General features: G+C 30.9%; 1 protein-coding gene across 50 annotated transcripts in view; it reads right to left on the bottom strand.

Annotated features, from left to right (window-relative positions):
• The window catches only part of LOC148231147 (uncharacterized), a 180,074-nt gene extending 156,709 nt beyond the window's left edge, over positions 1 to 23,365 (bottom strand). For all 50 annotated transcript variants that reach the window (XR_015811161.1, XR_015811169.1, XR_015811162.1 and 47 more), the window contains exon 1: positions 23,280 to 23,365. The gene's annotated coding sequence lies outside the window, so the exon portion shown is untranslated. The remainder of the gene's footprint in view (positions 1 to 23,279) is intronic.
• Positions 23,366 to 24,685: the final 1,320 nt, after the last annotated feature.

The following is a 24,685-nucleotide window of genomic DNA, read 5'->3' as shown; positions in this document are numbered from 1 at the left end:
AATTTAAGTTTTAGAAAAAGGCAGTATTAAAAAAATACTAATTACTTTCATTCTCTATTATAGTTTTTACTTCATTGTCCTAATTAGTTCCAGGAAATAATTCTGATGTAGGGTATAATTTCCGAGACTAATGCCTGCACTACACTCTCTGGAAGTTGTCCGAACCCAAGTTACAACTGAAGTCGGCCGAGACCTACGACTACGATAAAGCGACCACATTGCAGAAAATTTCATATCGGCCGTGAATGACGTCCGGACGGCGGCTTCTGTCACGTACAGCTGGCATATTTGCGCACGATCGAAAATGTGCCAAACAATCGCAATTTTTAAATTGTCATATTATTACAATTATGCTACTGGTAATTATAAAAGTTTGTGTGGGCACTCACCAATACAACATCAGTGAAAATTTTTCGGTCGTAAATATTCAATTTACGCAAAATCTTTGTCGGCTTTTGCAAAATGCCATAAGGCATAAAAATGATACTTTAGAATACGAACACTACATCTGTGACTATCCTAGAATTTGTCGCCATCGATTGTAAATAAGAATTCGTTATGGTGTGACATTTATATAAACCGACCTAGGAAAATACATAAGGATATTCGAAACGATTTTTTAACAAAATCAAGTACTACTAATTATTTTTTAATTATTTTATTTTATTTGAAAAAAATATATAATAACGATATCTGTTGGAAGAATATACTATCAAAAATATAATTAATCCCTTTTGGTGCCCTAAAATATTCAAAGATGTCAGTAAGAGTCTGTTGAAGTCCTCGATAAGCATGTGATATTATAACTTGACCACGTGACCACGATGCAGCGCTCGACATGCGTGTTAACCATAGGACGCCTACGCGCACACTGAAATTGAAACGAGTTACTCGTTCTATCTCAGTTTGCGAAACACCATATCATTATCTCTCTCACTCTTGTCACTTAACACGCGAGAGGGCGAAAGGGGAAGTATCTCACCGCTCGCGCTTGAAAGAGCAGCTCCGACTACAATGCGCAATATAAGTGATATAAATAAACTAAGAAATATTTTTTTAGTTTTGTTCAAATTTCAATCATTTATACATTTATGTGCGTATATATTATACTATGTTTAGAATGCTCTTTTTTTTGTTTTAAACCGTGTTAAAAAATACCGTATTAGGGGTTATGAGAAACTTTAATACGCCGCTGGATCTTTAATTGCTAGATTACTGACAGATAAGATTTCATTTAAACCTCAACAACACCATATGTATATAATTAAAAATTAAAAAATAATTTTAAACAAAACATGATATTGCAAATATATGATTTATATATATTTTGAAAATATTGCAAAGGAAAAATCCAGGGCGCTGGTCAAAGTTGGAGTCGGAGCATTTTACGACTCCTTTTTAACCCTCTCCACCCCGATTATTAATTTTTGAATTTTTTTCATGCGCCATGCGTTTTAAGTCGGTACACAAAAGTTATTATGCACTTATGCACCGGCGTGGTCACACGTAGACACATACAATGGCGCGGCACTAATCCAAGGGAATGACATCCAGAGCCATGTTTCTACACTGGTCATATTTACATATGACATATTAGAAACAGTATGTATTTACTAATTACTTTCACACCTAATTCACTAACACATCATCGGACTCACATCCTGTCATAAAAATTTATAAATCGACAACATTTCCAATATGTATAGAAAAAATCACGTAAATTGTATAGCAAAAATTATTAATTATTTTTTGTTCTTTCCTGCATTTTTTTTCCAAAATAATTAAATAGCTATACCAATGTTCACTTATGAAATCATAAAAAATATATATCATAGCACGATGGCTCAAATTTAAATAAGGTATAGAAAAATAGGTATGGCAAAAAATGGACTGGCCCTGAAATAGACCTTAATTAAATCGATTTTATATCTTTGGGCCATAATTTAAAAAAATCTATCTCACAACTCAAGGATAAAACAAAAGCTTATAGGAGTACAAAGAATTAAACCACGATTTCGTTGAATCGTTTATTAATTCCATGCGTTTCCATTTTTATCAAGTTAAACCAAATATTATTTTATTGACTACCTGATTAAAGATTAATACAAAAATTTAAAATATTTTTTGATCAAATGATATTATAGAATTAAATATTGAGTTTCAAGCCTTTTCTTAATTATTGATTATTGTGTTTTTTTGTGTAATACTTAAATAAACATTTTGTGTTTTAAAAAAATATAACATATCTTTGGAAATATTAAAAATATCATGATTTCAAAGGTGATGCATTTTTTTACACGCACCTTCATTATTCATATACAATACATGTATTTGAATTATAATTTAAAGTTAAAGACGCCTATTTAGATTGGAGGCATTTGCCACATAAAGCCAATAGTTTATTAAGTAATTAAGAATATAGTTTAGCGTGATGCCCACCATTGTTCAGGATTATATAAATGAACGTTACCCAAATCGATGTACTGTATATGAAAGCAGCAGGCCTTGGCTATATTTTACCCCTTTTGGGTTTATTTGCATGACGCTTTAACAAATCGGATGTATATTAAACGAAGATTATACAGCAAGGGAAAGTTTACATGAACCTAAATATGTATATAAAGCGCTACAGATATGCATATGTTCCATATGTCATATTTTGATGATTGATTTGAGCTAATGCAACGTAATTTAAAAATACAATAATAAAATATCTATAAAATTTCTAAAAATACATACTTTATGGTTATATAACTTTTATTTTTATATTTCCTTTCTTAAGAGTTATTAGCTTGTGTCGTGATTTGTCTAACAATCAAGTAAAAAAAAAAACATTTTCTTTTCTCATATTTTTTTGCTAAGCCTCTAAAACCCATGTGACGCACTTCTCGACGTCAGTTAAGAGAGAAGCAATTACAAGCGGATGATGGCCTTTCGCATTTGCATAAATGAAAAGCTCGAATAAAAAAATGGGGGAATCGTTAATCAACCACCCAAAACCCCATAGACTGGGTTGACCATGGTGTGGGGAATTTTCCCCTGGAATGCAAAAAAAAACGCCAATACATCGCGCTCGTTAATATGAGAAAAGTAGGCGCGTTGTAACTGGGGTGGGTCATTATTCGCATTGACAAAACGGTAATTCCGACGATTCATTTGCATGCGATCAATTGCGAATTTGAGCTTTTTATTGCGTTATGTTCGGACGCTCTCTGTTCAATTTATGAACAGCCGCAATTGCAATGGCGACGTGATGAAAATTCAATCGACTGAAATGCTTTAAGCTAAATTGAATTGATTGCGGTTCGTTTTATTTTTTTGTAACCAATTATTTCACTGGTTCGTAGTGAGTTGATGAATATTTGCGGTTTGCAGTTTATGAATGACAACAAAACAACATAAAATTGTATGCACTAATAGCCAACAATTCAACTTCATTCGGGAACAACTAAAATGTATACTTTTCGTTAAAAGAACTCAAATATGGAAAAGCACTGTTCAAACAATATGTCACGTTATTAAGAAAATAAAAATTTTCTTATAAAAATATTCAAAAAATTACCTACACACTTTATATATGTACTACATATGTTTATATAATATATAGACATGTTACATAATCTAAATATAATTAAAGTAATTAATAAATTTTCGATCAAACATCTCAAAGTAATAATTTGAGTTGATTGATAAAAACACATTTTTGTGCAGTTGAAATATATATGCATTTTTTTATTAAAACAAATTTATGCATTTAAAAAAAAGTAATAATATTATGCAACGCCAAAATGATCATATGTTAAAATAGCAATATCGAATATCAAATGAAAATTATTATCAAAACCATCCATAATCATTGCAACCAAATAAGTCGACGATAAAATTTATTTGTGTCCCTTAGATTTTCTTAGAAACCAAGTTTATTTTTGACAGCATTGACAAACGATATTGCGTATCAGAGTGGATGTCTATTTAATGGGATACATTATTAGATTTAAAGCACTTGCACAAAAAAAGTGGACTTTACTGAATACGTAATCCCCGGATTACGTATTCCATAGAATAACGACGTTGCCAATTTCACCGATTTCGACTCTACCGTTACGCAGTTATACACCTCTGAACTAGATAATATCAAAGAGTTTGTCAACAAAAACAGTGGACTTCACTGAATACGTAATCAAAGAGTTTTAAATCACTGACAATATCAAAGAGTTTGGTTCTACTCCGAATGATCAAAATTAGATGGGAATATTTATTTTGATGGGGACATTTCGATCTCTTAGTATTTTTCATTTCTCGATAAATAAGAATTCTTATTTTCATTGGATTTTCTCGAGATTGATGAATAGAGAACTGTATGATTGTTGAAAAGAACATACTTTAATAAGATGATGATTCGTTATAATGGACGCGAATAATCGAAGAACCAGAACGGATCCATTTACTTCGAATACAAAGCGTCGAATTATGAAGGAATTTCGTGCTCCCGTATTTATAATCAAATCATAGAAAAATTGCCAATAACAACTAATGCTACTTTACATGTTTCGTATGTCTAACAAAATAAAAATAAAAAGCACTAGATTATTAAACGTTACTTTATGGAAAGCCCCATAGATTTTTATAATCTGCCGACTCCCAATTATCAGATAATTGATGTAGTTCTTAAATGACCAAAGCAAATAAAAAGTCAATTAAAATAATAAGAAAATCGTAAACAATTTTTTGACATTCAAATATTTCTACCCTCTATTAAAAGCTTCCAAGAAAGCATGCATATTTTTTAATATTTGGCACGGGCGCGCCTTTTCTTTAGAAACGTCATTTCAGTTTTTTTCAGGGCGTAGCAAAAATTGTACAAACAGTAATCGTTTTTTCATATTTCGATTTCATTAAGATTAATGGTATTTAATTAAATGACATGCATTTTTCCTGCCAAATTCAAGGGGTGGATGGAAAATGCCTCCACCTGCCCCCTCTACAAATGACGTCCCTGCTTAGAATCCACTCAAAAGCAATAAAATCGTGCCGTCGCAGTGAAAAAGCTCGGTTATCTAGCGTTCATATTAACTTTTTATAACAATATTACGACTTACAATAACTGAGAATCGAATGAAACAGTTCTAAACCGAATTTTGAGCAATATGAGAGCGCAAAAAATATTTAACCCTTCTCAGAAGTCAAAAATTCGGTTTAAATACATTTTTACCAATACTCTCATATCAGAAGTCCGTAGTGACATCGGTAAGGATCGCTATCGTATTCTTAAATCAAGTGCAGACAAAACTATTATGGTTGATTAATTTATCAGTTTTAAAATATTCGTAGAATAATAGATAAACAATTTGATAACTTATATTACACAGCATATTAAATAATTGTAATTTTTTATAAAGCTGTATCTAAAACATATTTAATTTTAGTCGTAATATATAAATTTTAAACTCCACAAACAAGATTAAATTTTCTGATAAAACCAAAGTAAGGAAAAAATGGCAAAGAAATATTTCATAACCACTCTTGTTTTGCTTTTATCTGTGAGCATGGGATAATTTTAATACATGGATTTGCTTATCGTAAAAACACGTGAAAGGGCTCACCCGTCCCAATATATTGTTAACAGCAAAAATGTGTTTTTACTATGATTCAAAGGATTAACAGAAACTTTATAAAGTGCTAATCATTGTCAACTCTCGCGGATTATAAACTTGAAAGCATCATAAAATTTTAAATGAAAATTTTATAAACACCTAATTTTTCGAGCAGAATTTGCTCTTTTCATATTTCTAAAAGTGAAAAATAAATATTTTTTGAAAGGTTATAACCTTGAGAAAAAGTAAAAGCAAAGTAAAAGCAAAAAACTCTGACGAATTAAATCACCTTTCACACTTAAATCCGAAACTTTTTTCAGCCACTTTATCCAAAACTATGTTTTAACTTAACTTTTTGAGTAGTGAGTTAATTTACACGCATTTATTAATCTGTTAGTGAGATAAATTTACCTGGAAGTGAGATAAATTTACGTATTTCTGTTGTTATTTATTTATTATTATTTTATATTGCATTTATAGTAAATTATAGAAAAAAATTAGTGATTTTAAACGTTTTATTGTTTTGATTTATTTTATACTCTTTAATTGATTGGTATTATTTTCTATAAAAATCATATACTATATTAAATCAAATTATATAAATATAATTTTTTTATCTATTATTTCTTCAGTTATATATGTAAATATAGGTACTTTCTGGGGTACTATAAAACAGCGAAAGATCGACCACCGTACATGTACGGCGATACTACTCAAAAGGTTAAGACTGAATAAACGAGTGTAGCCAAACCTAATCAACTAAGACGACTTTAAAAAACCGAGAAAAGCAACGCTTTCCTTTAATCTTCCGACCAGATCCAGCTAAAGCAGTCGCCCAAATTCTAGGACAACAGTTTTGACTGACACTGTATTGTGCAGTGGAGCTATATTTGCAATTATTTTAATAATATAAATGTATGCACACGAGCCTTGATATGACTTTGAGTACTACAAACAATTTAATGCGGGTTCTCAAAATATAAATGAGTCACCACTTATCTCGCATTTCTTGGCAACAATTTTTATATTATCCTTACTTGACGTGGCACATGTGTTCACCATAATAAAAGTAAATAACAAAAAGCGTGTTTTCTACCAAAAAAAAGTGGTTATAAAGTGCAAGCAAATGAAGGGTTTTGAGAAGGAGGCAACCGATCAAATTCGACCCCATAATGGGCGCCCATGTCTTTGGGTGTCACCTGATTGATTTTTGAAATGTTTGTATTTTGATTAGGATAGTGAAAATTGCTGATTTTGATACTCATTTAGCCATAAAATATAGTTAAAATCTAGGCAAACTAAAACATAAAAATAATAGGACATGTTTTCAGGAAGGACCTAATAATAATTCCAAAAAGCACCGATTTAACAAATACATATTAATATTTGAATGGGTAGTGATCATTTGATAAATCAGGTAAAGATACTCAGAGGATTCAAGTCTTCAAAGACAATTTTACGCTCAGTCGAGTTTGAGGATGGTAAAATTATTTGAATAGAACTGAACCAATTTTTACATTGCTTCGGATTATGTTATTTAACGTTCTTTGATTTATTTTGTGCACAATAACTCAAAGGCAACCTTCAAGCCATAATAAGAAGTTTAGAACCAAAGCTTACTTCCTAATCATGAGTAATGCTCTGGAAAGAGATATTTTATTTAGATGGTATAAAGATGTTGTGTTTCACGACTAGCTATAAAACATCTAAAAAAAGACAACATTCATTCGCGAAAGTGATACGTCTTTTACATAGTATGTATATACATCGGTCTTTATTGGCTTGCAATATTTATCTGCCCGTTACATTCCGAGGCCTGTCACATAAATTAGGTAGATCGGAACGCGCGTTAATATGTCAAAGGACCAAACCCAGGTCAAATATGACATCACGGACACGTCGGCATGATAATGGCAGTTGATGCAATAGTTGACGTCATCTGAATAAATAATGCAAATGTACACACTCACACACATAGTCTGGTCAGAAGATTGAAAAGTGGCGCCGGAATTCGATTAGTGTGTGAGGCTGATTTGATCCGAATCGGGGCGCCCACCCGTGTGAGGGTCTGCGCCCCCAAAAAAACGGTGCGTCACCGTCGCCCCCGTTTGAGTTATTATTATACGGGGTAATCGATAATCGGAATATGTAATCTGGCGAAAAGTTTCGCATGACGAACTCCGCAAAGTGTATAAGAAATTATTACTTTTGAGCTATTTTAGAAACGCAAATATAATACAATCCAAAGTAGAAAAGACGTTCAGAAAATATATTATCTAAAAACACAAGACAAAAAAAGCGTCTATAAAGAGTAAAAAACTACTTAATAATTTATTTATTCGACAAATTTTTCATAGTTGTTAAGAAAATTTATCAAACTTAGTTATCTAGTATAAACTAGAGAGATATTTTATATGTTATGTGTACGTCATTATTTTTGGATGGAGGATATGTTAGAAAAAATATGAATCTAATTTAATGTAGACATTTTATAGACTTATATATTTTTATTAAATAGCCTATAACTATTAAGAAATTTCACAAATCGTTTACATCAATAAAAAAATGACAACTTTTGAATTTATTCCTATTTTTTTTATTACAAATCCGACCGTCATGGCTTGATTTCCCAAATGAGTCATTATGGCTATTATATAATTACATAATTAAAAATAAAAATACAGTTTTGGTACACAATCGAAATAGATAAAAACCAACCCACATATTTTTTCCAGCTCCTCATAGCTATCGCCGAATTTGGCAAGCTCGTTGAGAAACTGGATGGCCCTTGCAAGAGAATCGTTGTAAGTGCTGACCTCCTAGCCACAACAGACAAGAATAAGGGACGCAATCGCGACTCTCTAAAGCACTCAAGCTTAGCCTATAGTCGCCGAGTATTGATGGGTTGTCGACACCGCCCCTTAGCAACTATAAGAAGTGCTTCATTTAGTAGACGCTACGCAAAGAATGCAATAAATTGTATTCACAAGAAGATTAAATCTTCCCTTGTAACCCGACAGGCGTAAGCCCAATACGTTACAACGGGCAAATCTGTACCAACTGAGTAAGTCAAACAGACATAATAAATACCTACAAGTAATTATTAACTGCCAGTCTGAAAGTCTGAGAATCGGTGACATCTATATCATTAATTATAAATTATTATGTGCTATACAATTTATAATCAATAGCGCATTTTCATAAATAAAAATTCGATTGACGCTGCCGGGACTCGAACCCGCAACCTCAGACGTTACGGACTACGCTATTCCGTCCTTAATATATTTTTTTTTAAATACGTTGAAATAGTATGAAATTCAATCATAAAATGATAGATAATTAAATTATGACACAGAAAAATATGACGCACAGAGCATTTGCATGATCATAGACTTGTACATAGAAACCCACAGCAGAACTTTAAAAAAATATTTTACTAATATTTTATTCGCGGGGTTTTAGTGAAACTAAGATTTAAAGTATAAATTTAATCATAAATATCCAAAAATAAATTTATACATATAACTCATTCGTTTTAACAAAATATTTAATGTTCAATTTGAGCAAAGGGCGTGAAAAAAAAACACTTCTCGAAATCAAAACAATTTAAAATATTTACGTAACGTAACGCACGTGGGTTCAAGTTTAGATAAATAAAAAATACAATGATAGAATTAGGGCTTCGAACCGGAACTGAACCGAAAAAAATATTTTTTATTTCGGTTATGTTTAAGCACAGTCATAAAAATGCAAGCTGTGCAACATTTAAAAAATATTTGGAACAAATTATAATTTTTAAAGAAATCAATTTTCATCACAAATAAACAAGTACAATCATCTAGTGAAACATCCGATGAAAAGAAATACGATTTAGATGATTTTTTAAAAAAGTAAAGAATTGGCGATAGAGACAAATAGATTTCCTATTTCTATAGATGTGGACAGAAAAAAAACATATTTTAGATTCTTGGGAGGAGAATAAAAATATATATTCTCATTTATACAAAATTTCAATGGTGGTTTTAGGAGCTCCAGCAACACAAGTTAATGTTGAAAGGGTTTTCTCTGGTTTAAAGTTTATTTTGCGAGACAATTGAAAAAATTTAAATGAAAATACATTGGAAGATATATTAATAATTAGAGGAAACATTCATAATTTTTACTTCAACCGTGAAAATACGAATTCGCTTTGTTTACATATGTTTCATTGAATAAATTATATTGTTATCATGTATTATATATTATTTATATTACATTATTGTATCAATTAATGTAATTTGCTTATAAATAATAGAAGAAGAAAAAAATTTAATACAAATAAAAACATTTAAAAAATAAACATCGGAGCTGAACCAAAATTCTAAAACCATAAAAATCGATATTAATTCCGGAACGAAAACTGAAACCGAACTGATATATATATATATTTTAATTGAACCGGAACGAAAACAATAACGATTCGATGCCATAATTAAGAAAAAATGGATCCCACAACTCGATTTCAAATGTGATGCTTTTATTGCACGTTTTTGAGTTTAATATACATCACAACAATTATAAAAAATTCAATGAAAAATCCTTGAATAAAACAATCTATCTAGCATTTCATTATGTAAACAATAACATCTGTAACTGACAATACATTATTATAGGAAGTTCTCGGAGCAAAATTAATATTCTTCTGCATCGTATTGAAATGTTTGAATAAGAGAAATGAAATGAGATTGTTTCCATTGAATTTGTACGGCCATGTTGAAATAATTTTTTTCAAGCTAAGAAAACTTTGAACCCAACTTTTGTTGAATAAATACAAGTTGTGATCGCTGTGTTTTTTTTAATGTAATGATACACGAGACATGTAAAAAAAGTATTAAAAAATGCAATATTAACCCTCTGAACAAAAACCTTTCACTGCTACCCCCCGCGGCGCTCAACCTTTTCGCTCTCACTTGACATACTGATATCCAGTGACGTGTCAAGAGCATACGAGACTATGCAAATTTTAATAACACAAAACGTCTACATAAACAGATAATATCTACTACGTTACATTCAGAATAAAAAAAGTCTATAAATAACCAAAGCATTTTATACAATTTTACGTATAATGTTTCATCAAATAGTGCATCGTTAGAAGTCTAGGCTTTTAAACTAAAGGTTCGGTTTAATTAGCAGAAATCATTTGCTGATTGAAAGCATATTATAAATAATTTATAATCATTGTAATATGACAGGATAAACACAACATGAATGAGTGGTATAAATCGCTGACTATTGACCTGGAAGACTTGGGTTCGAATCCCATATGACAATGTTTTTAAATTTTTATCGTATCTGGGAAATGGAATTAGTGATTATTGTATAATAATAATTCTGATCGATCATCGCATAATTTGTTATATTACTTATTATTTTTAATCTCACGGATTAAATAAAACCGAGCTAGTTCAAACATAGTATGTATTAAAATCATCATCTCAGAGAATATTTTACAGGTATCAAAAAAAGTTATTATTAAACATTATAATTATATTTTCAGTTAGCTTTCCGTCATTTTTTCAATAAGTACAATGCCAGTGTTATAGTGTAGGTCACCTAATGCCACTTCGCTTTGCCTCGTGCGACTTTGAGTGACTTCCAAACCGTGTAGGTATTTGTGGCCTGAGTCAAAAATTCGTATGTATAATGAGCACTGCAATGTGGTCACAGGAGCAAGCGCTTTCCTTTTATAAATTGTTTCAGTCGGGACCGTGTATTTGGGACCCTAATGATAGTGGACACAAGAATAAAAAGAAGGTCCACAATGCTTGAGTGTAAATCCAGCAAATTAACAAAATTCCGATAGAGGAATTAATGAAAAAATCCCTACAATAGAAAAAAACATCGTCACTTAAATCTGGCACTGGAGTGGACTACTACTACTACTCAGCTAACTTTGCCTCGGGCAGCTTCCCGAGAGTGTAGAGCAGGCATTACAGTTATTTTCGAACCGATTGGCGAAATAGCGTTAGATTGATTTCAAAACATCTTAGTTAACAAAATGTTATAAATTGGAAAGAATCCTGAATGTTGCAAAAGCATGATCATATTATATTTCGTACCAAACGGTCAGTCAAAATACTGATAATATCGCAGCTAGCACGTTGTTACAATTATTTTATGTCATGTCTATAAACCGTTAAGCTAAAGAATTTTTCAGATCCTCCTCAAAACCTTCACAACGACACGTAAATTAACAACATAAAATTAGTGAGATCAGTGAGTTTTGTTAAAACCTAACAAATTAATAAATTGAACTTGTAACACGACGTTGAAGTACATTACATTAATTTCTGATTAAAACAAATTTCGCATCACAGTTATGGAATAAATCATGTGATACAAATTAATAATAAATCTACATTGCAAATAATAATTTAGCTTAGGGTAGCATATTTAAATAATAACATACATTATAAACTAATTTTACTATTAATCCCACGCACTATATATATATAATTATCGTTGGGTTAAAATAGTACTTTTGATTTATATATGAATATAATTTCTCATAGTCTTAGTATTATATTATATAATATATGAATATAAAACCATGTAAAGCACAGATGCAGAATTAATTTATGGTTTAAAGGTTCGTTCAAAATTTATGCGCATGAACGTCCTTGAGATAGACACTCTCTCGCCTCTGGATGAGGTATAGAGAGGTTCTGAAGAGGTGCAAACAAGTGTCTAAGGGACGCTCAAAAGAAACGGAAGGGTGCAAGAGCTCAAGAGGCGATCCGATGTGTTGAGCAAAGTGCATTCGGCGAAAGTACGCCAAAAGTGAATTTCCTCGAGAAAGAGGATGCCAGCAACGAGCAGTACCTATGTATATATGTATGCAGTCAAAAATCCACAAAGAAGCTTCGACTTGAAAGATTTTCAGCCTTAAAACATTTAGTGGAGAAAAGGGTCTTGAAGCGCGTTTGATGTATAAGCGGAAATGAGCTCGCCACTTTAGCCATGCGAAAAGCGATCGCGCCCAAATTCGTCCCAAAGGGAAAGATTGTCGCATACATTATCCGATTATCGGGTTTCTTGAAATTTGAACCGGGAAAAATTGCCCAAGCACCAAAGGATCTAGATTCGTAATTGGATTGTAAAAAAGCGCAGGGTTGCTCAAACGTTTATGACTTTTGTTTGATCATTTAAAGCTAGACTAAAATAATAAAAAAAAATTGAGCCAGACTAGATAAAGACCTATTAATTACTGAATTATAAAAGAAGTACCATTATTATTTTAATAATGCATATAGCATTTTTTTTAATGATATTAATAACCGCCGGTTTTTGTTAATATACACACACTATTACACGCGACACAAATGCAAGCAAATATATGCTTTAATGAAACCAAAAATATTTTTTTAATTAAATAATATTTTACAGGCAATTAATTGATTTTTTGTACTGATTGGTTAAATAAATAAATATCGCTAAAAACTGAGAAAAAAATTACGAATATATTCGAATATTCAAATACATCCATTTTTTTATTCAATATTCAAATAGTTGAGAATCTTAGATAGACGCATATTCTCTCTTGCAGGTATCTAAGAAATATTATTTGAATCCACTATAACAACAAAAAGTACTTCGCTTCACTGAGATTCCATACAATGGATCCATATTTGCAGATGATATGAACTAGCGTATCGTACAGAACGCGAATCGCCATTAAATTACTAAAGTGACACGCGCTCCGTATTACGAACCCGAGTATGCACTTTATCGCAAACTTTTGCGATGCGCATACAAATTCTTCATTCTTACTTTTAACGTTATTGTATATTTAAAGTCATCAATAAAAGTATTTTTTTAAAGTCATCAATAAGAGAATTCCAAGCGGCAAAATTTTATGGAAAATGTAAGAATGTAACACACTGTAACACAATCAACCACATCCAAAGTAACGATATTTTTAGAAAAAAAAGCGAATCTGAATTTGTGCAAATTTTCTGAAACACTTTCAAATCAACATTATAAGTTCTTAATAGCCGCATGTATGTTATTTATAAAGAAAAGAAAGAGCAGAGGATCCGAATTATATTGCTGTGGTTCAGTGATCTGTGCATAGTATAATCCATTCCATTTTTATGTCAACTGAAAAGGTTCAATTCTCCTTCACGACACATCGCAGGTATGAACCACCAAAATATGAACGAGTTGGGCTATATAATATTGTCTTATCCACCATAATCATCAGAATATCAATCGTTAAGCTTATTGACAACTTCTTTACGCGCAATTATTTGTCTAAAATGTATTAATTAATTATTAACTAAGAAAAATATACTTGAATTAATAAACCGCAATTGTGTTTCTAGCAACCTAATACTTTCGAACAGCCTCCTTGAAAAATAATATGATGTTATTGAAAACAATGTCATATAACAAGTTAATACGAAAGTCTTCTATTCTGATAGTAATTACCGATATGTGGAGTAGTATACACAATAGGCCATTGGGAATTACATTATTGCTACGCCAACTCCTATGTTATACAAATCAATAGAAACTGGAGCAAACAAACATACTGGAAAATATATTGTAAGCGAAATTGATTCATAAATGAGATTTGAAATGGAAAAGTGGATGCATTGGTTATTCGTATATAGTGCCTTTGACCTGAAAGCTGATTGGAATGTTACAAATAAATATTTATATATTATGATTGGTTTTGCAGTTCATGTATTTAATTTATTATTTAGGGACATAGGTGGGTGAGTCTCTCATCAGCGATTCACCTCGCAACTGAAGATATTATATCCTTCGCAAGCTGATCAAATTGATTTGTCAGTCTTTCTTTATATGTTATGTTTATCTTGAAGACCTCTTCTTTCACTATTGCCATATTCAGGTCCCGGTGGATGTATGAATTTGGAACAAACCATGAAGCATCCAATATCATCCACTTCTATGGTCGTAAAAAATACACTCGTAAAACTGTCAAATGCCTAAAATATTATGTCAATATTTTTTCAAGTGTACATAAATAATTGATATAAAGTAATGGCGATGTTCATCCACCTTTGACGTGGTGGAAAGCAGCAATATTTTCTAAATAATTTAATTCTCTGATATTCATATTTCATTATTACATGTTATCTTTCTGCAGATGCATTCAAATGAATTTGATCAACTTTTAAAAATATAAAAATTGGTTAGCTTTATAATTTTTAATTTTACATGAAGGTTAAACACTGTGTGTTTCATTTTAATTCATTTCTGGCAGGTCAGCGAAAAAACCGGCAGGACTATTTTTAGATATTTCTGTTGACAATGTTGCTGTCAAATTTTCTTGAGATGCTTTACATTAATAATTGCGAAGTGGTATTATTAAATAATTTAAACACAATTTGAGTTAACCAATGCATATAATTAATTGATTTTGGAGAGAGGAAGAAGAGGGCTAAATAGCATTACTACAAAGAGACAAAGGGTCGATTAATGGCTTACAATTTGAATCCATATGCATAAATGGCACGTCCTAGATTTATTTTAAACCCATACCGACTAGCATTTGCCATATCGCCAATGCAACAGCGGCTTTTGGCTCAATTCCACGCCAGTTCGAAGATATATCCTCATATTCCGAATCCGACAACTGGACATGGCACAGAGTATTGTATGGCCGACGCAAAGCATTACATAGACGGTGCTAATGGCGCACTTGGACACTAAACCCAAACTCGGAAGCTCTCCGAACCATTGGAAGTGCCCTTTGAAGAGGACCGCAAATGTGTTACTAACATACCATGTACGTGTGCGATTCAAACATGCTACGCAATTCATGCCAGCACACAATTGAAGCGTGCCATTTAACAACACTGCTGAATCGCTGTTTGTTCTACAGAGTGTATCCTAAATACACCTTGTAAAATCCTAATCATCTATAAATACAAATTTGGACAAGTAAAATAGAGAAGAAACAATTGAAAGACATTAGACTAATTGTGTGAAACTCCATGATTTCAGATTGCATAACGATGTGTTGTCCGTTATAATATAATGTTTTGGTTATTTCATGTTATACCACTAACGATCCAGTCGACACGTCTAAATACGTATCAAGAAACATCAGTAAGTTCCTAGAAATTTCGATACAAGGGAACCGAACACCTATAACTATATTTTTAAATATTTAACCTGCGTGGGTTTTTTTAGCTGAAACAAAGACCCTTTTTCGCAAAATTTACTTGAATGTAAGACAAGGGTTGATAAAAAAAATCTTTTAAAAACTGAAAATATTCAAACACGTGCAACTTTATTTTCAATAATTTAGTCGACGTGTTTTCTTTACATGAACCAAAGACCCTTGTCTAACATTGACAAATGTAAGACAAGGATAAATAAAAAACTGATAATAACTGAAATTTTTGTTGAAACAAATACAAATTATCATTCGAATGAGTGCGTAGTATCCTTCTGCCAAAAATCAACATTCATCTCCGCCTAGAATTAAAATTGTATCTCTTTGATCCCCCACGAACTTTTAGACAGCTGACAGATAACAAATTTTCAAATAATTTTCATACTTGAAAAAGTTTATTATAAAAATTTTAATTATTGATATAAAAAAATCCATAACTAAAATATCAAATAAAAGAAAAGTAGATAGTGATTGTCATGTTTGCGATGAACAATGGACTGTTAATTGTTATTTTATACCTGTATTATTAATGTATTTGTCATATAGCATGTAAGGAAACTGTAGCTGTAATCAAAGATTACAATGTAAAACGACAATACATTAATAAACTTCAAAGAGAATTGCGTTAAATATATTTTTAAGAATTTAAAGAGAGCTTAACAAATCAACTAAATATTTTTTATAAATACAGTTACCGCGTTGCTCAAATTATTGCAAAGGAAGGTCGACCTTTTACTGATGACAAATATGTTAAAAAATGTTTTCAGGAATTTTGGGGATATAACTTTATCTGATGATATAGTTATGAGACTTTGGAGCAAATGTTTTTTAAGCTAAAAGAAAATGCATCTAAGTTAACATATTTTTCACTGGCAATCGATGAAAGTGAAGACATAAGTAATACTGCTCAATTGCTTATTTTTATTCGTGAAATTAATTATAAGATGAGCTATCGGCGTTAAAGAGTTTAGAATATACTACTACAGGTGAAAATATATTTTTTAAAGTTTCAGAAACAAAAAAAATATTTCTCTGATTTTACTATCTATATTTTATTTTTAACCCTTTAAGCTCCAGCGACTAATTCAGTCAGTGTCTCTTTCTGAAAATAAATATAAAATACTAGGTTCACTGATAAATTAAGCAAGTACAATAATCTTTACTAATAAAAAAAATGTAAATAATTAATTAATTTGTTTAAAAAAATAATATGTTTTAATTTTTTTTTTTAATAATTCAGTGAGTCGCTGGCGTTTAAGTGGTTAATGATATTTACTTAACTTATTGTTAGATTTAATTATGTACTTATGTAAGATTTATTTGTATATTTGTATGTATGTATTCGAATTTTTTAAATAGAATATAGCAAAATATGTATTTTTCTTACTTTGGCCCGAGCTGACCCTTATATTATTTGTTTTTTTCTTATACGGCCTCCGCCCTAAAAAGTTTGATAACCCCTGCTTTAGATAACTATAACCATTTAACGTTTCTCTTTATATTTTAGAATTTTAAAGCACTATATGGACCTCATAGCAACAGGTTAAGCGCTCTAATTCGGCGTCAGAGCCAATCAATAATACAAGCTTCAATGGATCGAACGGTCGGCGCTAAATCCGAAAACGGCGCTCGTTAAATCCGTCGTTGCATATTGTATTTTCTGTTTGTCGCTCATTAACCCCACCCGCCGTTAAATCGTTATACAGCCACGGTATAATAAATATCGTCGCTCGTTACGAAAACCCTCGAAACTCGCCACTTGAACGCAACGTCGGGCGCGAGCTTTCGAAAAAGCTTCGCCCGAACGCGGTTCAAAAAAGTTGAAACAGCTTTGAAATAAGCAAAGAAAACTATTGAAAAGATATATATTTTAGGAAAATTGGACTCTAGTGTCAACTGGTGATGTTTTAGAATTTAACTGTTGTTTTTAAGGCTGCCAGGACCACAATATGGCAAAAGCTTTATCAATAAATAAAGACTGCCTTGTCATATTGACTGCAGGAAAAAATGCAAATACAAACCGTATATGGATTATTCTTTATAAATTTAAAAATGATATATAAAATAGAGATGTCTCTGAGCTTACGAACGAAACGAATATTACTAAAAAGTTCATACAATCATATTTTTTATACATTAAAGAAAATAAAATGCAAGAGCAGCGTTTTCTATGGCTTTTGTAAGAATTTCTTTTGAAATTGAGCGCTAACGAGCAATTAAAAAAATACTCAATATTGAGTATTATACACTACTTTTAGCACTTTTCCAATTCAACAAGTTTAGGAAAATCATGCTCCGGAAAAAACACAGTCTAGTAATCTAACCATACATTTCTAAACTACACTATTACCTAGGCCAAAATAATACGAAGATATTCCAACCCCACTCAGTGTTTATATTAGTTAGATGAAAACAGCACAGGTTGTATTTGAAGTAACCACAGCCTATCCCACCCTATCCTATTTCGCAGATAAAGTCCCCCTACTACGATTTCGTTTGTAACGAATATTTTCCAGTAAGTAGCCTTTAGCACGCTAATAACAAAACAGTTCAAAATAAACATTACACGGCCGAAAGCACCGCAGAATTTAGTGGTAAAATATTTAAAACAGCCAACAGCTACACCTGCTACCGTTTACTATTAAAAAAGTTTCACCCACAGTGTGGTATATTGATCCTAAAACAATGCACACGACGGTTGCATTGTGGTCATTTCCGTGAAAGCATTTTCTTTATAGAACAGCTTTAACGACAGTATTCAGAAAATACATATAGAAAAATCACGACGAGGCAACGCTTAGAAATTATTTTATTTTAATTAAAAAATCAACGCTTTATTTTTGCAATTGTAAATTAAAAGTTTAGAGCGAGTCTACATTTTAAATTTAAATTAAATTACAATGTATAAAATATATACGACGCGTGTATAATAGAAAGATTTTAAGAAGCCTTTCTAGAATCGCTTAGTTCTTTTGGGCGAGCTGCATCAAAGGATAATCGATTGAATCTTTCGAAGTGGAAACTAGGGCTCGAGTTTAAATATTTCACAAGCGGAAAGCTCTATAATTTTTGATATGTCAACACATCTTAGATTTTTCTTTATGTGTACATATGTTTGTATATATTTTAAATATTTTACAAATTAGTTTATTTTTATTTCTGCTGAAATATGCATGTATTTTATCAGAAAGTCAACTTCGACAGGTACATAGATCTGAAAATGATCTGTTTTTATTAATTTATTACTATTCCAATGATTTTATATGAGTAATAGATTATGATTTCCTTAACCTTTCCCTTCCTGTGATGTACACCGAGTGCACATGTTATATTATTATGTGAATATATGTATTCCTTTTTAATACATTAATAATTAAGAAATTATCGTACGTGAGTATTGCCAGTCAGATTTTTATGCTGCCTTTTTAACTATTTTTCATTAATATTTTTTATTGCCATATAAATCATTATAATTTGAGAAGAATAAATTTTACGAATGAGGCGATATGATTGCGATGTCGATTATATAAACGTAGATATAACAGACGCAAAAAATTTTGTTGAAGAATTAATTGATGAATTGGAGAACGAGAAAATTATATGTTGTACCTTTATTTATTGCAAATCTAAACATGCACTCATATATTGCATACCTAACTTTGGCATACTTAGATATGGGGGCGGACCGCCCCGGGCGGCTCTTGCTTGGGGGCGGCATTTTCGCGATGGAACGACCGTTTGTGTAGTGTAGTTCTTAAACTGAACGCGCTAAAAAAATACATATCCACGAATAGCTAAGAGCTTATTGCAAACTTTGATGATGTGCATACAAAATCGCTGTGTAATCTCTGCCTGTCGATAAAAATATTTTAAATTATTTTTCCATTAATCCTAAGATGTTGGTTTTCTTAAACTACTCTTTGAAAAACTGAAAGAAATTTCTTTCTCTAATTGTTGCGCTAATGATTTTAAATTTCTTCAATGGATTCTAATGATTCTTAGAATTCATTGAATCGAAATCGAAACACCGAATAAGAAAAATAGTCCTAAATCGTTTTGCATTCTGCTAATTCCCATGCGTAATTTATTCTTATCGGAACGGGTTCTTAGATCACCAAAGTAAAAATAAATCCGCCGGCCGGTTAGAGTAATAGTAAATACTTTCGATCTTCCGAGAAAGTATGAATATATTCAAACGTCTGATACAAACACCTTCGAGAATGTTTCTTATCTGAGTGCCTTCTTTTAAAATTACTAAAGCAAAAATAAGTCGAATTCGAGTGTTAAAAAATTCTAAATTATTTTTTGTCATTCCCAGACTCCTACTAAAACCTTCCAAGAAGTATGCATATTAGGCATGAATCCGCCTCTACTTATGCAGCGTTTTAAAAAGGTCAGTGATTGTAAACCTTTTAAAAATATTACTACAAATTCAATATCATACAAAAAAAAATGTTTTATAAAATTTCTCGAGAAATGATAATTTTCGATTTGATATTTTTTTCGAGAAGAAACACCAAGCCACTTTTAAGTACGTAAAACCAAAAGGTTATTAAATTTTAAACGGTAAATCTAGATGCATATAGACTCACATGCACATACGTTATGAAAGCTCTCAAAACTCGCTACTTGAATGCAACACCGAGCGTAAGCTTTTGAAAAAACTGCGCCCGGACGCGGTTAAAAGGATTAAGTTCAAAAAACAGCTTTGCAATAGGCAAAGGAAACCATTTAAAAACTTGTTCTTGATAAATTCAGTTCTAATGTCAAGTTTTCGAAGTTTAATTGGAGCCTTTTAAAACGATCAGAGCTGCAATGATGTAATAATACTTCTAGGAAAAAGCTCCAATTTAGACATGCCTTTAACTTTTTGTGACGCAAAAAATTAAAATAGACATCCTTAAAATTGAAATGTAGAAAAAACATTGATTTGTGATCTGCCTTTACATATTTTTGACGTAGTAAAACACTTCATTCTTAAACTAATATTTAATCACATAAAAATGTATATTGTCAGTTTCTCTATACTTTACTTATGCAATATAAAAACATTATTATTTAAACGTCAAAGATTGAGATGAACTAAAGGCAATTTCTATTAAATATATGACAACTAATGGACATATACGTGTGAGGGGATATAAATTTATTTCTTTATTTATTGCTCCCTTAGCAGGAGGTTGAGAGTAAACGAATTACGTGGCGTACGGTGTATAAATGTTGTACCTTAATAAAAAAATACATTTCGACATAATAAAAATATTTATAGCCAATATTGAGTGTAACGAAAAAGTTCCTCTATCAAACGAAACATAATTTTACTGTATATATATATTTTATATACATGTATATACAAAATTGTGCGTATCAAGCACTAGAGCTAAGCCAATAAACTTTTTTCCAATCAAGCGCGATCAAGTGCGATTTAGATAAGGCAGATAGGCTTGAATGAGAATAATTCGACTTCATTATATAACTTTTAGGGCTAAAATAACAACAGAAATTCAATTTAGTCTCGTCAGTTGTCTCGCGTGTCACTCGTCACTGTGTATTGCTGGACAGCGTTGAAAAACTGACCGAAAACCGGAGGATTGATGAGAAAAGTGAGGAAAACTTCAATTGGGTCGACTCCATAAATTACCGGTCCAAGTACGGGATGCGAGAATAACAAGAAAAATAGCCGGTGATTTATTTTTTGCGGAGAAAATAAAATTAACTCGTATGAAAAGTCACAGCGATGTCGGTGAACGATAAATCAAGGGGTGCGCATATTAATTTTATAAACACCGGCGAAAGGTCAAAGCGAAATTAATAATTTGACGACCTTGGTCAACAAATTATAAAATTTAACGACGCCAAAGATAAACGGTTGAATAAAGTTTAATATAATGTAGGAAAAAGTTGTTATTAAGCAATTAACATAAATAAAATATTAATGAAACTTTAATTGAAAATAAATATTTTCATTAAAATTTAAAAATAACGTACACGATAACGTAAAGAAAAAAAGATAATACAATGAGACGAACAATTTTTGGCAAACCCGAATTATAAACGAAAAAAAATAACTCTTAAAAATATAATGCAAGAAAAATTCAAAATTTACATTTTTAGTAGTTACGAAATTTCTATATAAGATGGATAACTCTCTAAATATACAAATAAAACATTTAAAAGTGTTGTAAAAAAATCTTTGTTGTCAATCACTTAGTCACTTAAATAAATATAAAAGATACTATTCATGCAAAAAATATATTTAAATATTACAATCTTGTATTTATTAATGATTAAAAGTGGCGCATTCAAAAGTATTTTTTTAACAGTTTTAATAATATAGTCATATTTTTTTTAATTATATTTCATAACAAAAAACAATATTTTGTTAATCAAACTAGATACAGAAATCATGTGGCGCATTTAAAAATATCCCAAAAGTATAATTCATTGTTATCTTATTTCACTGTATACTAATTTGAATTAAAATATAAATAAATACTATAGTAAATATAATAACGTGTGGCGCATAAGAAAGTAGTCCAGAAACATGATTTTTGTTATTGTATTGTACTGATTTTATAAAAGCAATAAAATAATGTTCTACAAAAAGCTATACACTAATTTAAATTATTAGACAACTAAAATATATTAAAATACTACTTTATAAACAATTTTTATAGTAAACTTTAGACTAATTTGAATTATAATATATTGTTATTGAATTGTACTAAAAAATTGTATAAATCTATGCACCAAACTAAACGTGTTACATATAAAAGTACAATTGTCTAAAATTGCATACTTCTTTAAATTAAAAAATACAATATAAAATAACAATTTGCGCATTTAAAAGTAAAAAACACTCTATCGCACCCTGCACTTCAAAAACTGCAAGTGCTAAACGTTATGCAAATGCGAATATTTGCATCGATAGTCTCTTTTGCACCTGTAGGCGGCTGTTTCAAAAAGTACTTTTGAATCAGTTATAAAATGCATATTTTCCCTATATAGTAACTTTTTAAATAAAATATATATAAATATATATATTAAAAATCGATTAAAAATACTAGTTATTACAAATGACAGTGAATATATAGATATGTTAATTATGTAAAAAAATATTTAAATTCAAAAGTATACATGAAGTGAGTGTAAGTTATAGAAAAAACATTATAAATCGATCAAATTATTATTGGGCAATGTCAAATTGTGATTGACAGTAAGTAGTGAAGGAGTAGCAATATGCAAATACGTATTTATATATATTGTGGGTATCGATCGCGGGTTAACGAAACAAAGAAGGGTCGCTCGATTAAATGTCACATTCGGAATGGGGCGAGTTTGACATTACAAGCCAAAGAATGGCTATAAATGGTATAATATGGTTCAATCGATCGTCGCGGCCAATTTCAAGATGTTGGTCCAAAAAAAGCAGGATCGAATCTTCGCGGAGCGTTTAGTATGATCGCAGGTTTGTATAATGCAAAAATCAATACCTCGTGTCGAAAATTATGATCCACACGCATGACAGAAGCGGCCGACAAACGACCGCACCAACCACGCCTGACAGCCGACACCAACTGACGAGTGATATTTTCTTCGCTTATGCGCTGGACATAACAGCGCGAATTACGGCCATGAAAAGACAATCGATGAAAAAAATAGTTTTTATTACTAATTTATTAGTAATAAATATTCAATTTTATTTAATTTGCTATCACAATAATTCATTATTATTTTGCATATTGCATATCTTTTGAATCCATTAAAGTTTTTAAGAAACCCTTCGCCTGAACAGTTAATGGTCATTATGCTAAGAAGCAGCCTCATGATTGCTTTGCTTCGCCTTATTATGGAAGGTCATACGATTTTTTTTTATATAATTTGATAGAGGTCAGTATGAAACAGAAATTGTTTTTTGGGCATGTGGCTTTTTCACGTATATATTAAAGTGCAAAAGCTCATTACTAAATTAAAAGTCGAAATCTTTTATGTATCCTTTTATCAACAGTTCAACATCTTGATTCAATAATGTCAGATTAATAAGAAAAGAAAATAATTTTGAAACGTCAATTAACACAACACTTCTTTTTCTAAAATTGGTTTCAAGTGCATATAGTATATTTATTTACAACTTATTTTTAACAGAATTTGTCTAAGGCATCGGAACTAGGTGCACTCATTGTTTTCTTACTATTTTTATCCTTCTAATAATTTTGTAATTATCATTTGACAAAGTGGTTTTTGCTTGTTTCTCAAGCTCTAAAATCTAATTTAATTTTCTTAAAAAAAAAATGAAGTGAAGTAAAGATTTGATTTTTGAACGACTTTATTAACCTTGTGAAAATTGCCTAGCATACGACTTCAAACATGCAGTATAAACACAAATCACCCTTTACATTAACAACAAAGTACAATAAGTGACAGATCATCAATGATTGCATTGTAATTTTACAAAATAGCTTCTGCGACTTTTGCGTATGCCACCCACCTAGTCTCTAACAAATATTTAGACACATATGACTAAGGTTCCAGATGTGATTTTAAATCTTTCCGACTCTTTGTGAAAAATGAAAAGAAGACAAATTTTATTAACAAAATTAAAACAGTCTTGCAAATTTGATTTTTATTTAAATCTCGTTGAACTCAACAGCCGTGATGGCTTCATTTTCGTAAGACTGCTCTAAGAATTTTCAAGTTCAGTAACAACATAGTTAACACTAAATCACCTACGCTTTCCCCTGAGTGATATTTTAGGTCAAGAAAAGTTAAAAATATATCATTTGATAAGTCATATTTAGGTGCTACATATCTGACAAATAAAGTCAATTATATAACAAAATATACTCTTACTTTGACTTCTTCACGTGTAGATGAGTCGGAGAGTCAGAGCCGACCCGAC

Source organism: Plectrocnemia conspersa, unplaced genomic scaffold (genome assembly GCF_051122295.1).
Source record: "Plectrocnemia conspersa isolate PC_06_02 unplaced genomic scaffold, ASM5112229v1 ptg000010l, whole genome shotgun sequence".
NCBI classification, from domain to species: domain Eukaryota; kingdom Metazoa; phylum Arthropoda; class Insecta; order Trichoptera; family Polycentropodidae; genus Plectrocnemia; species Plectrocnemia conspersa.
This window is presented reverse-complemented; position numbering and strand designations above follow the sequence as displayed.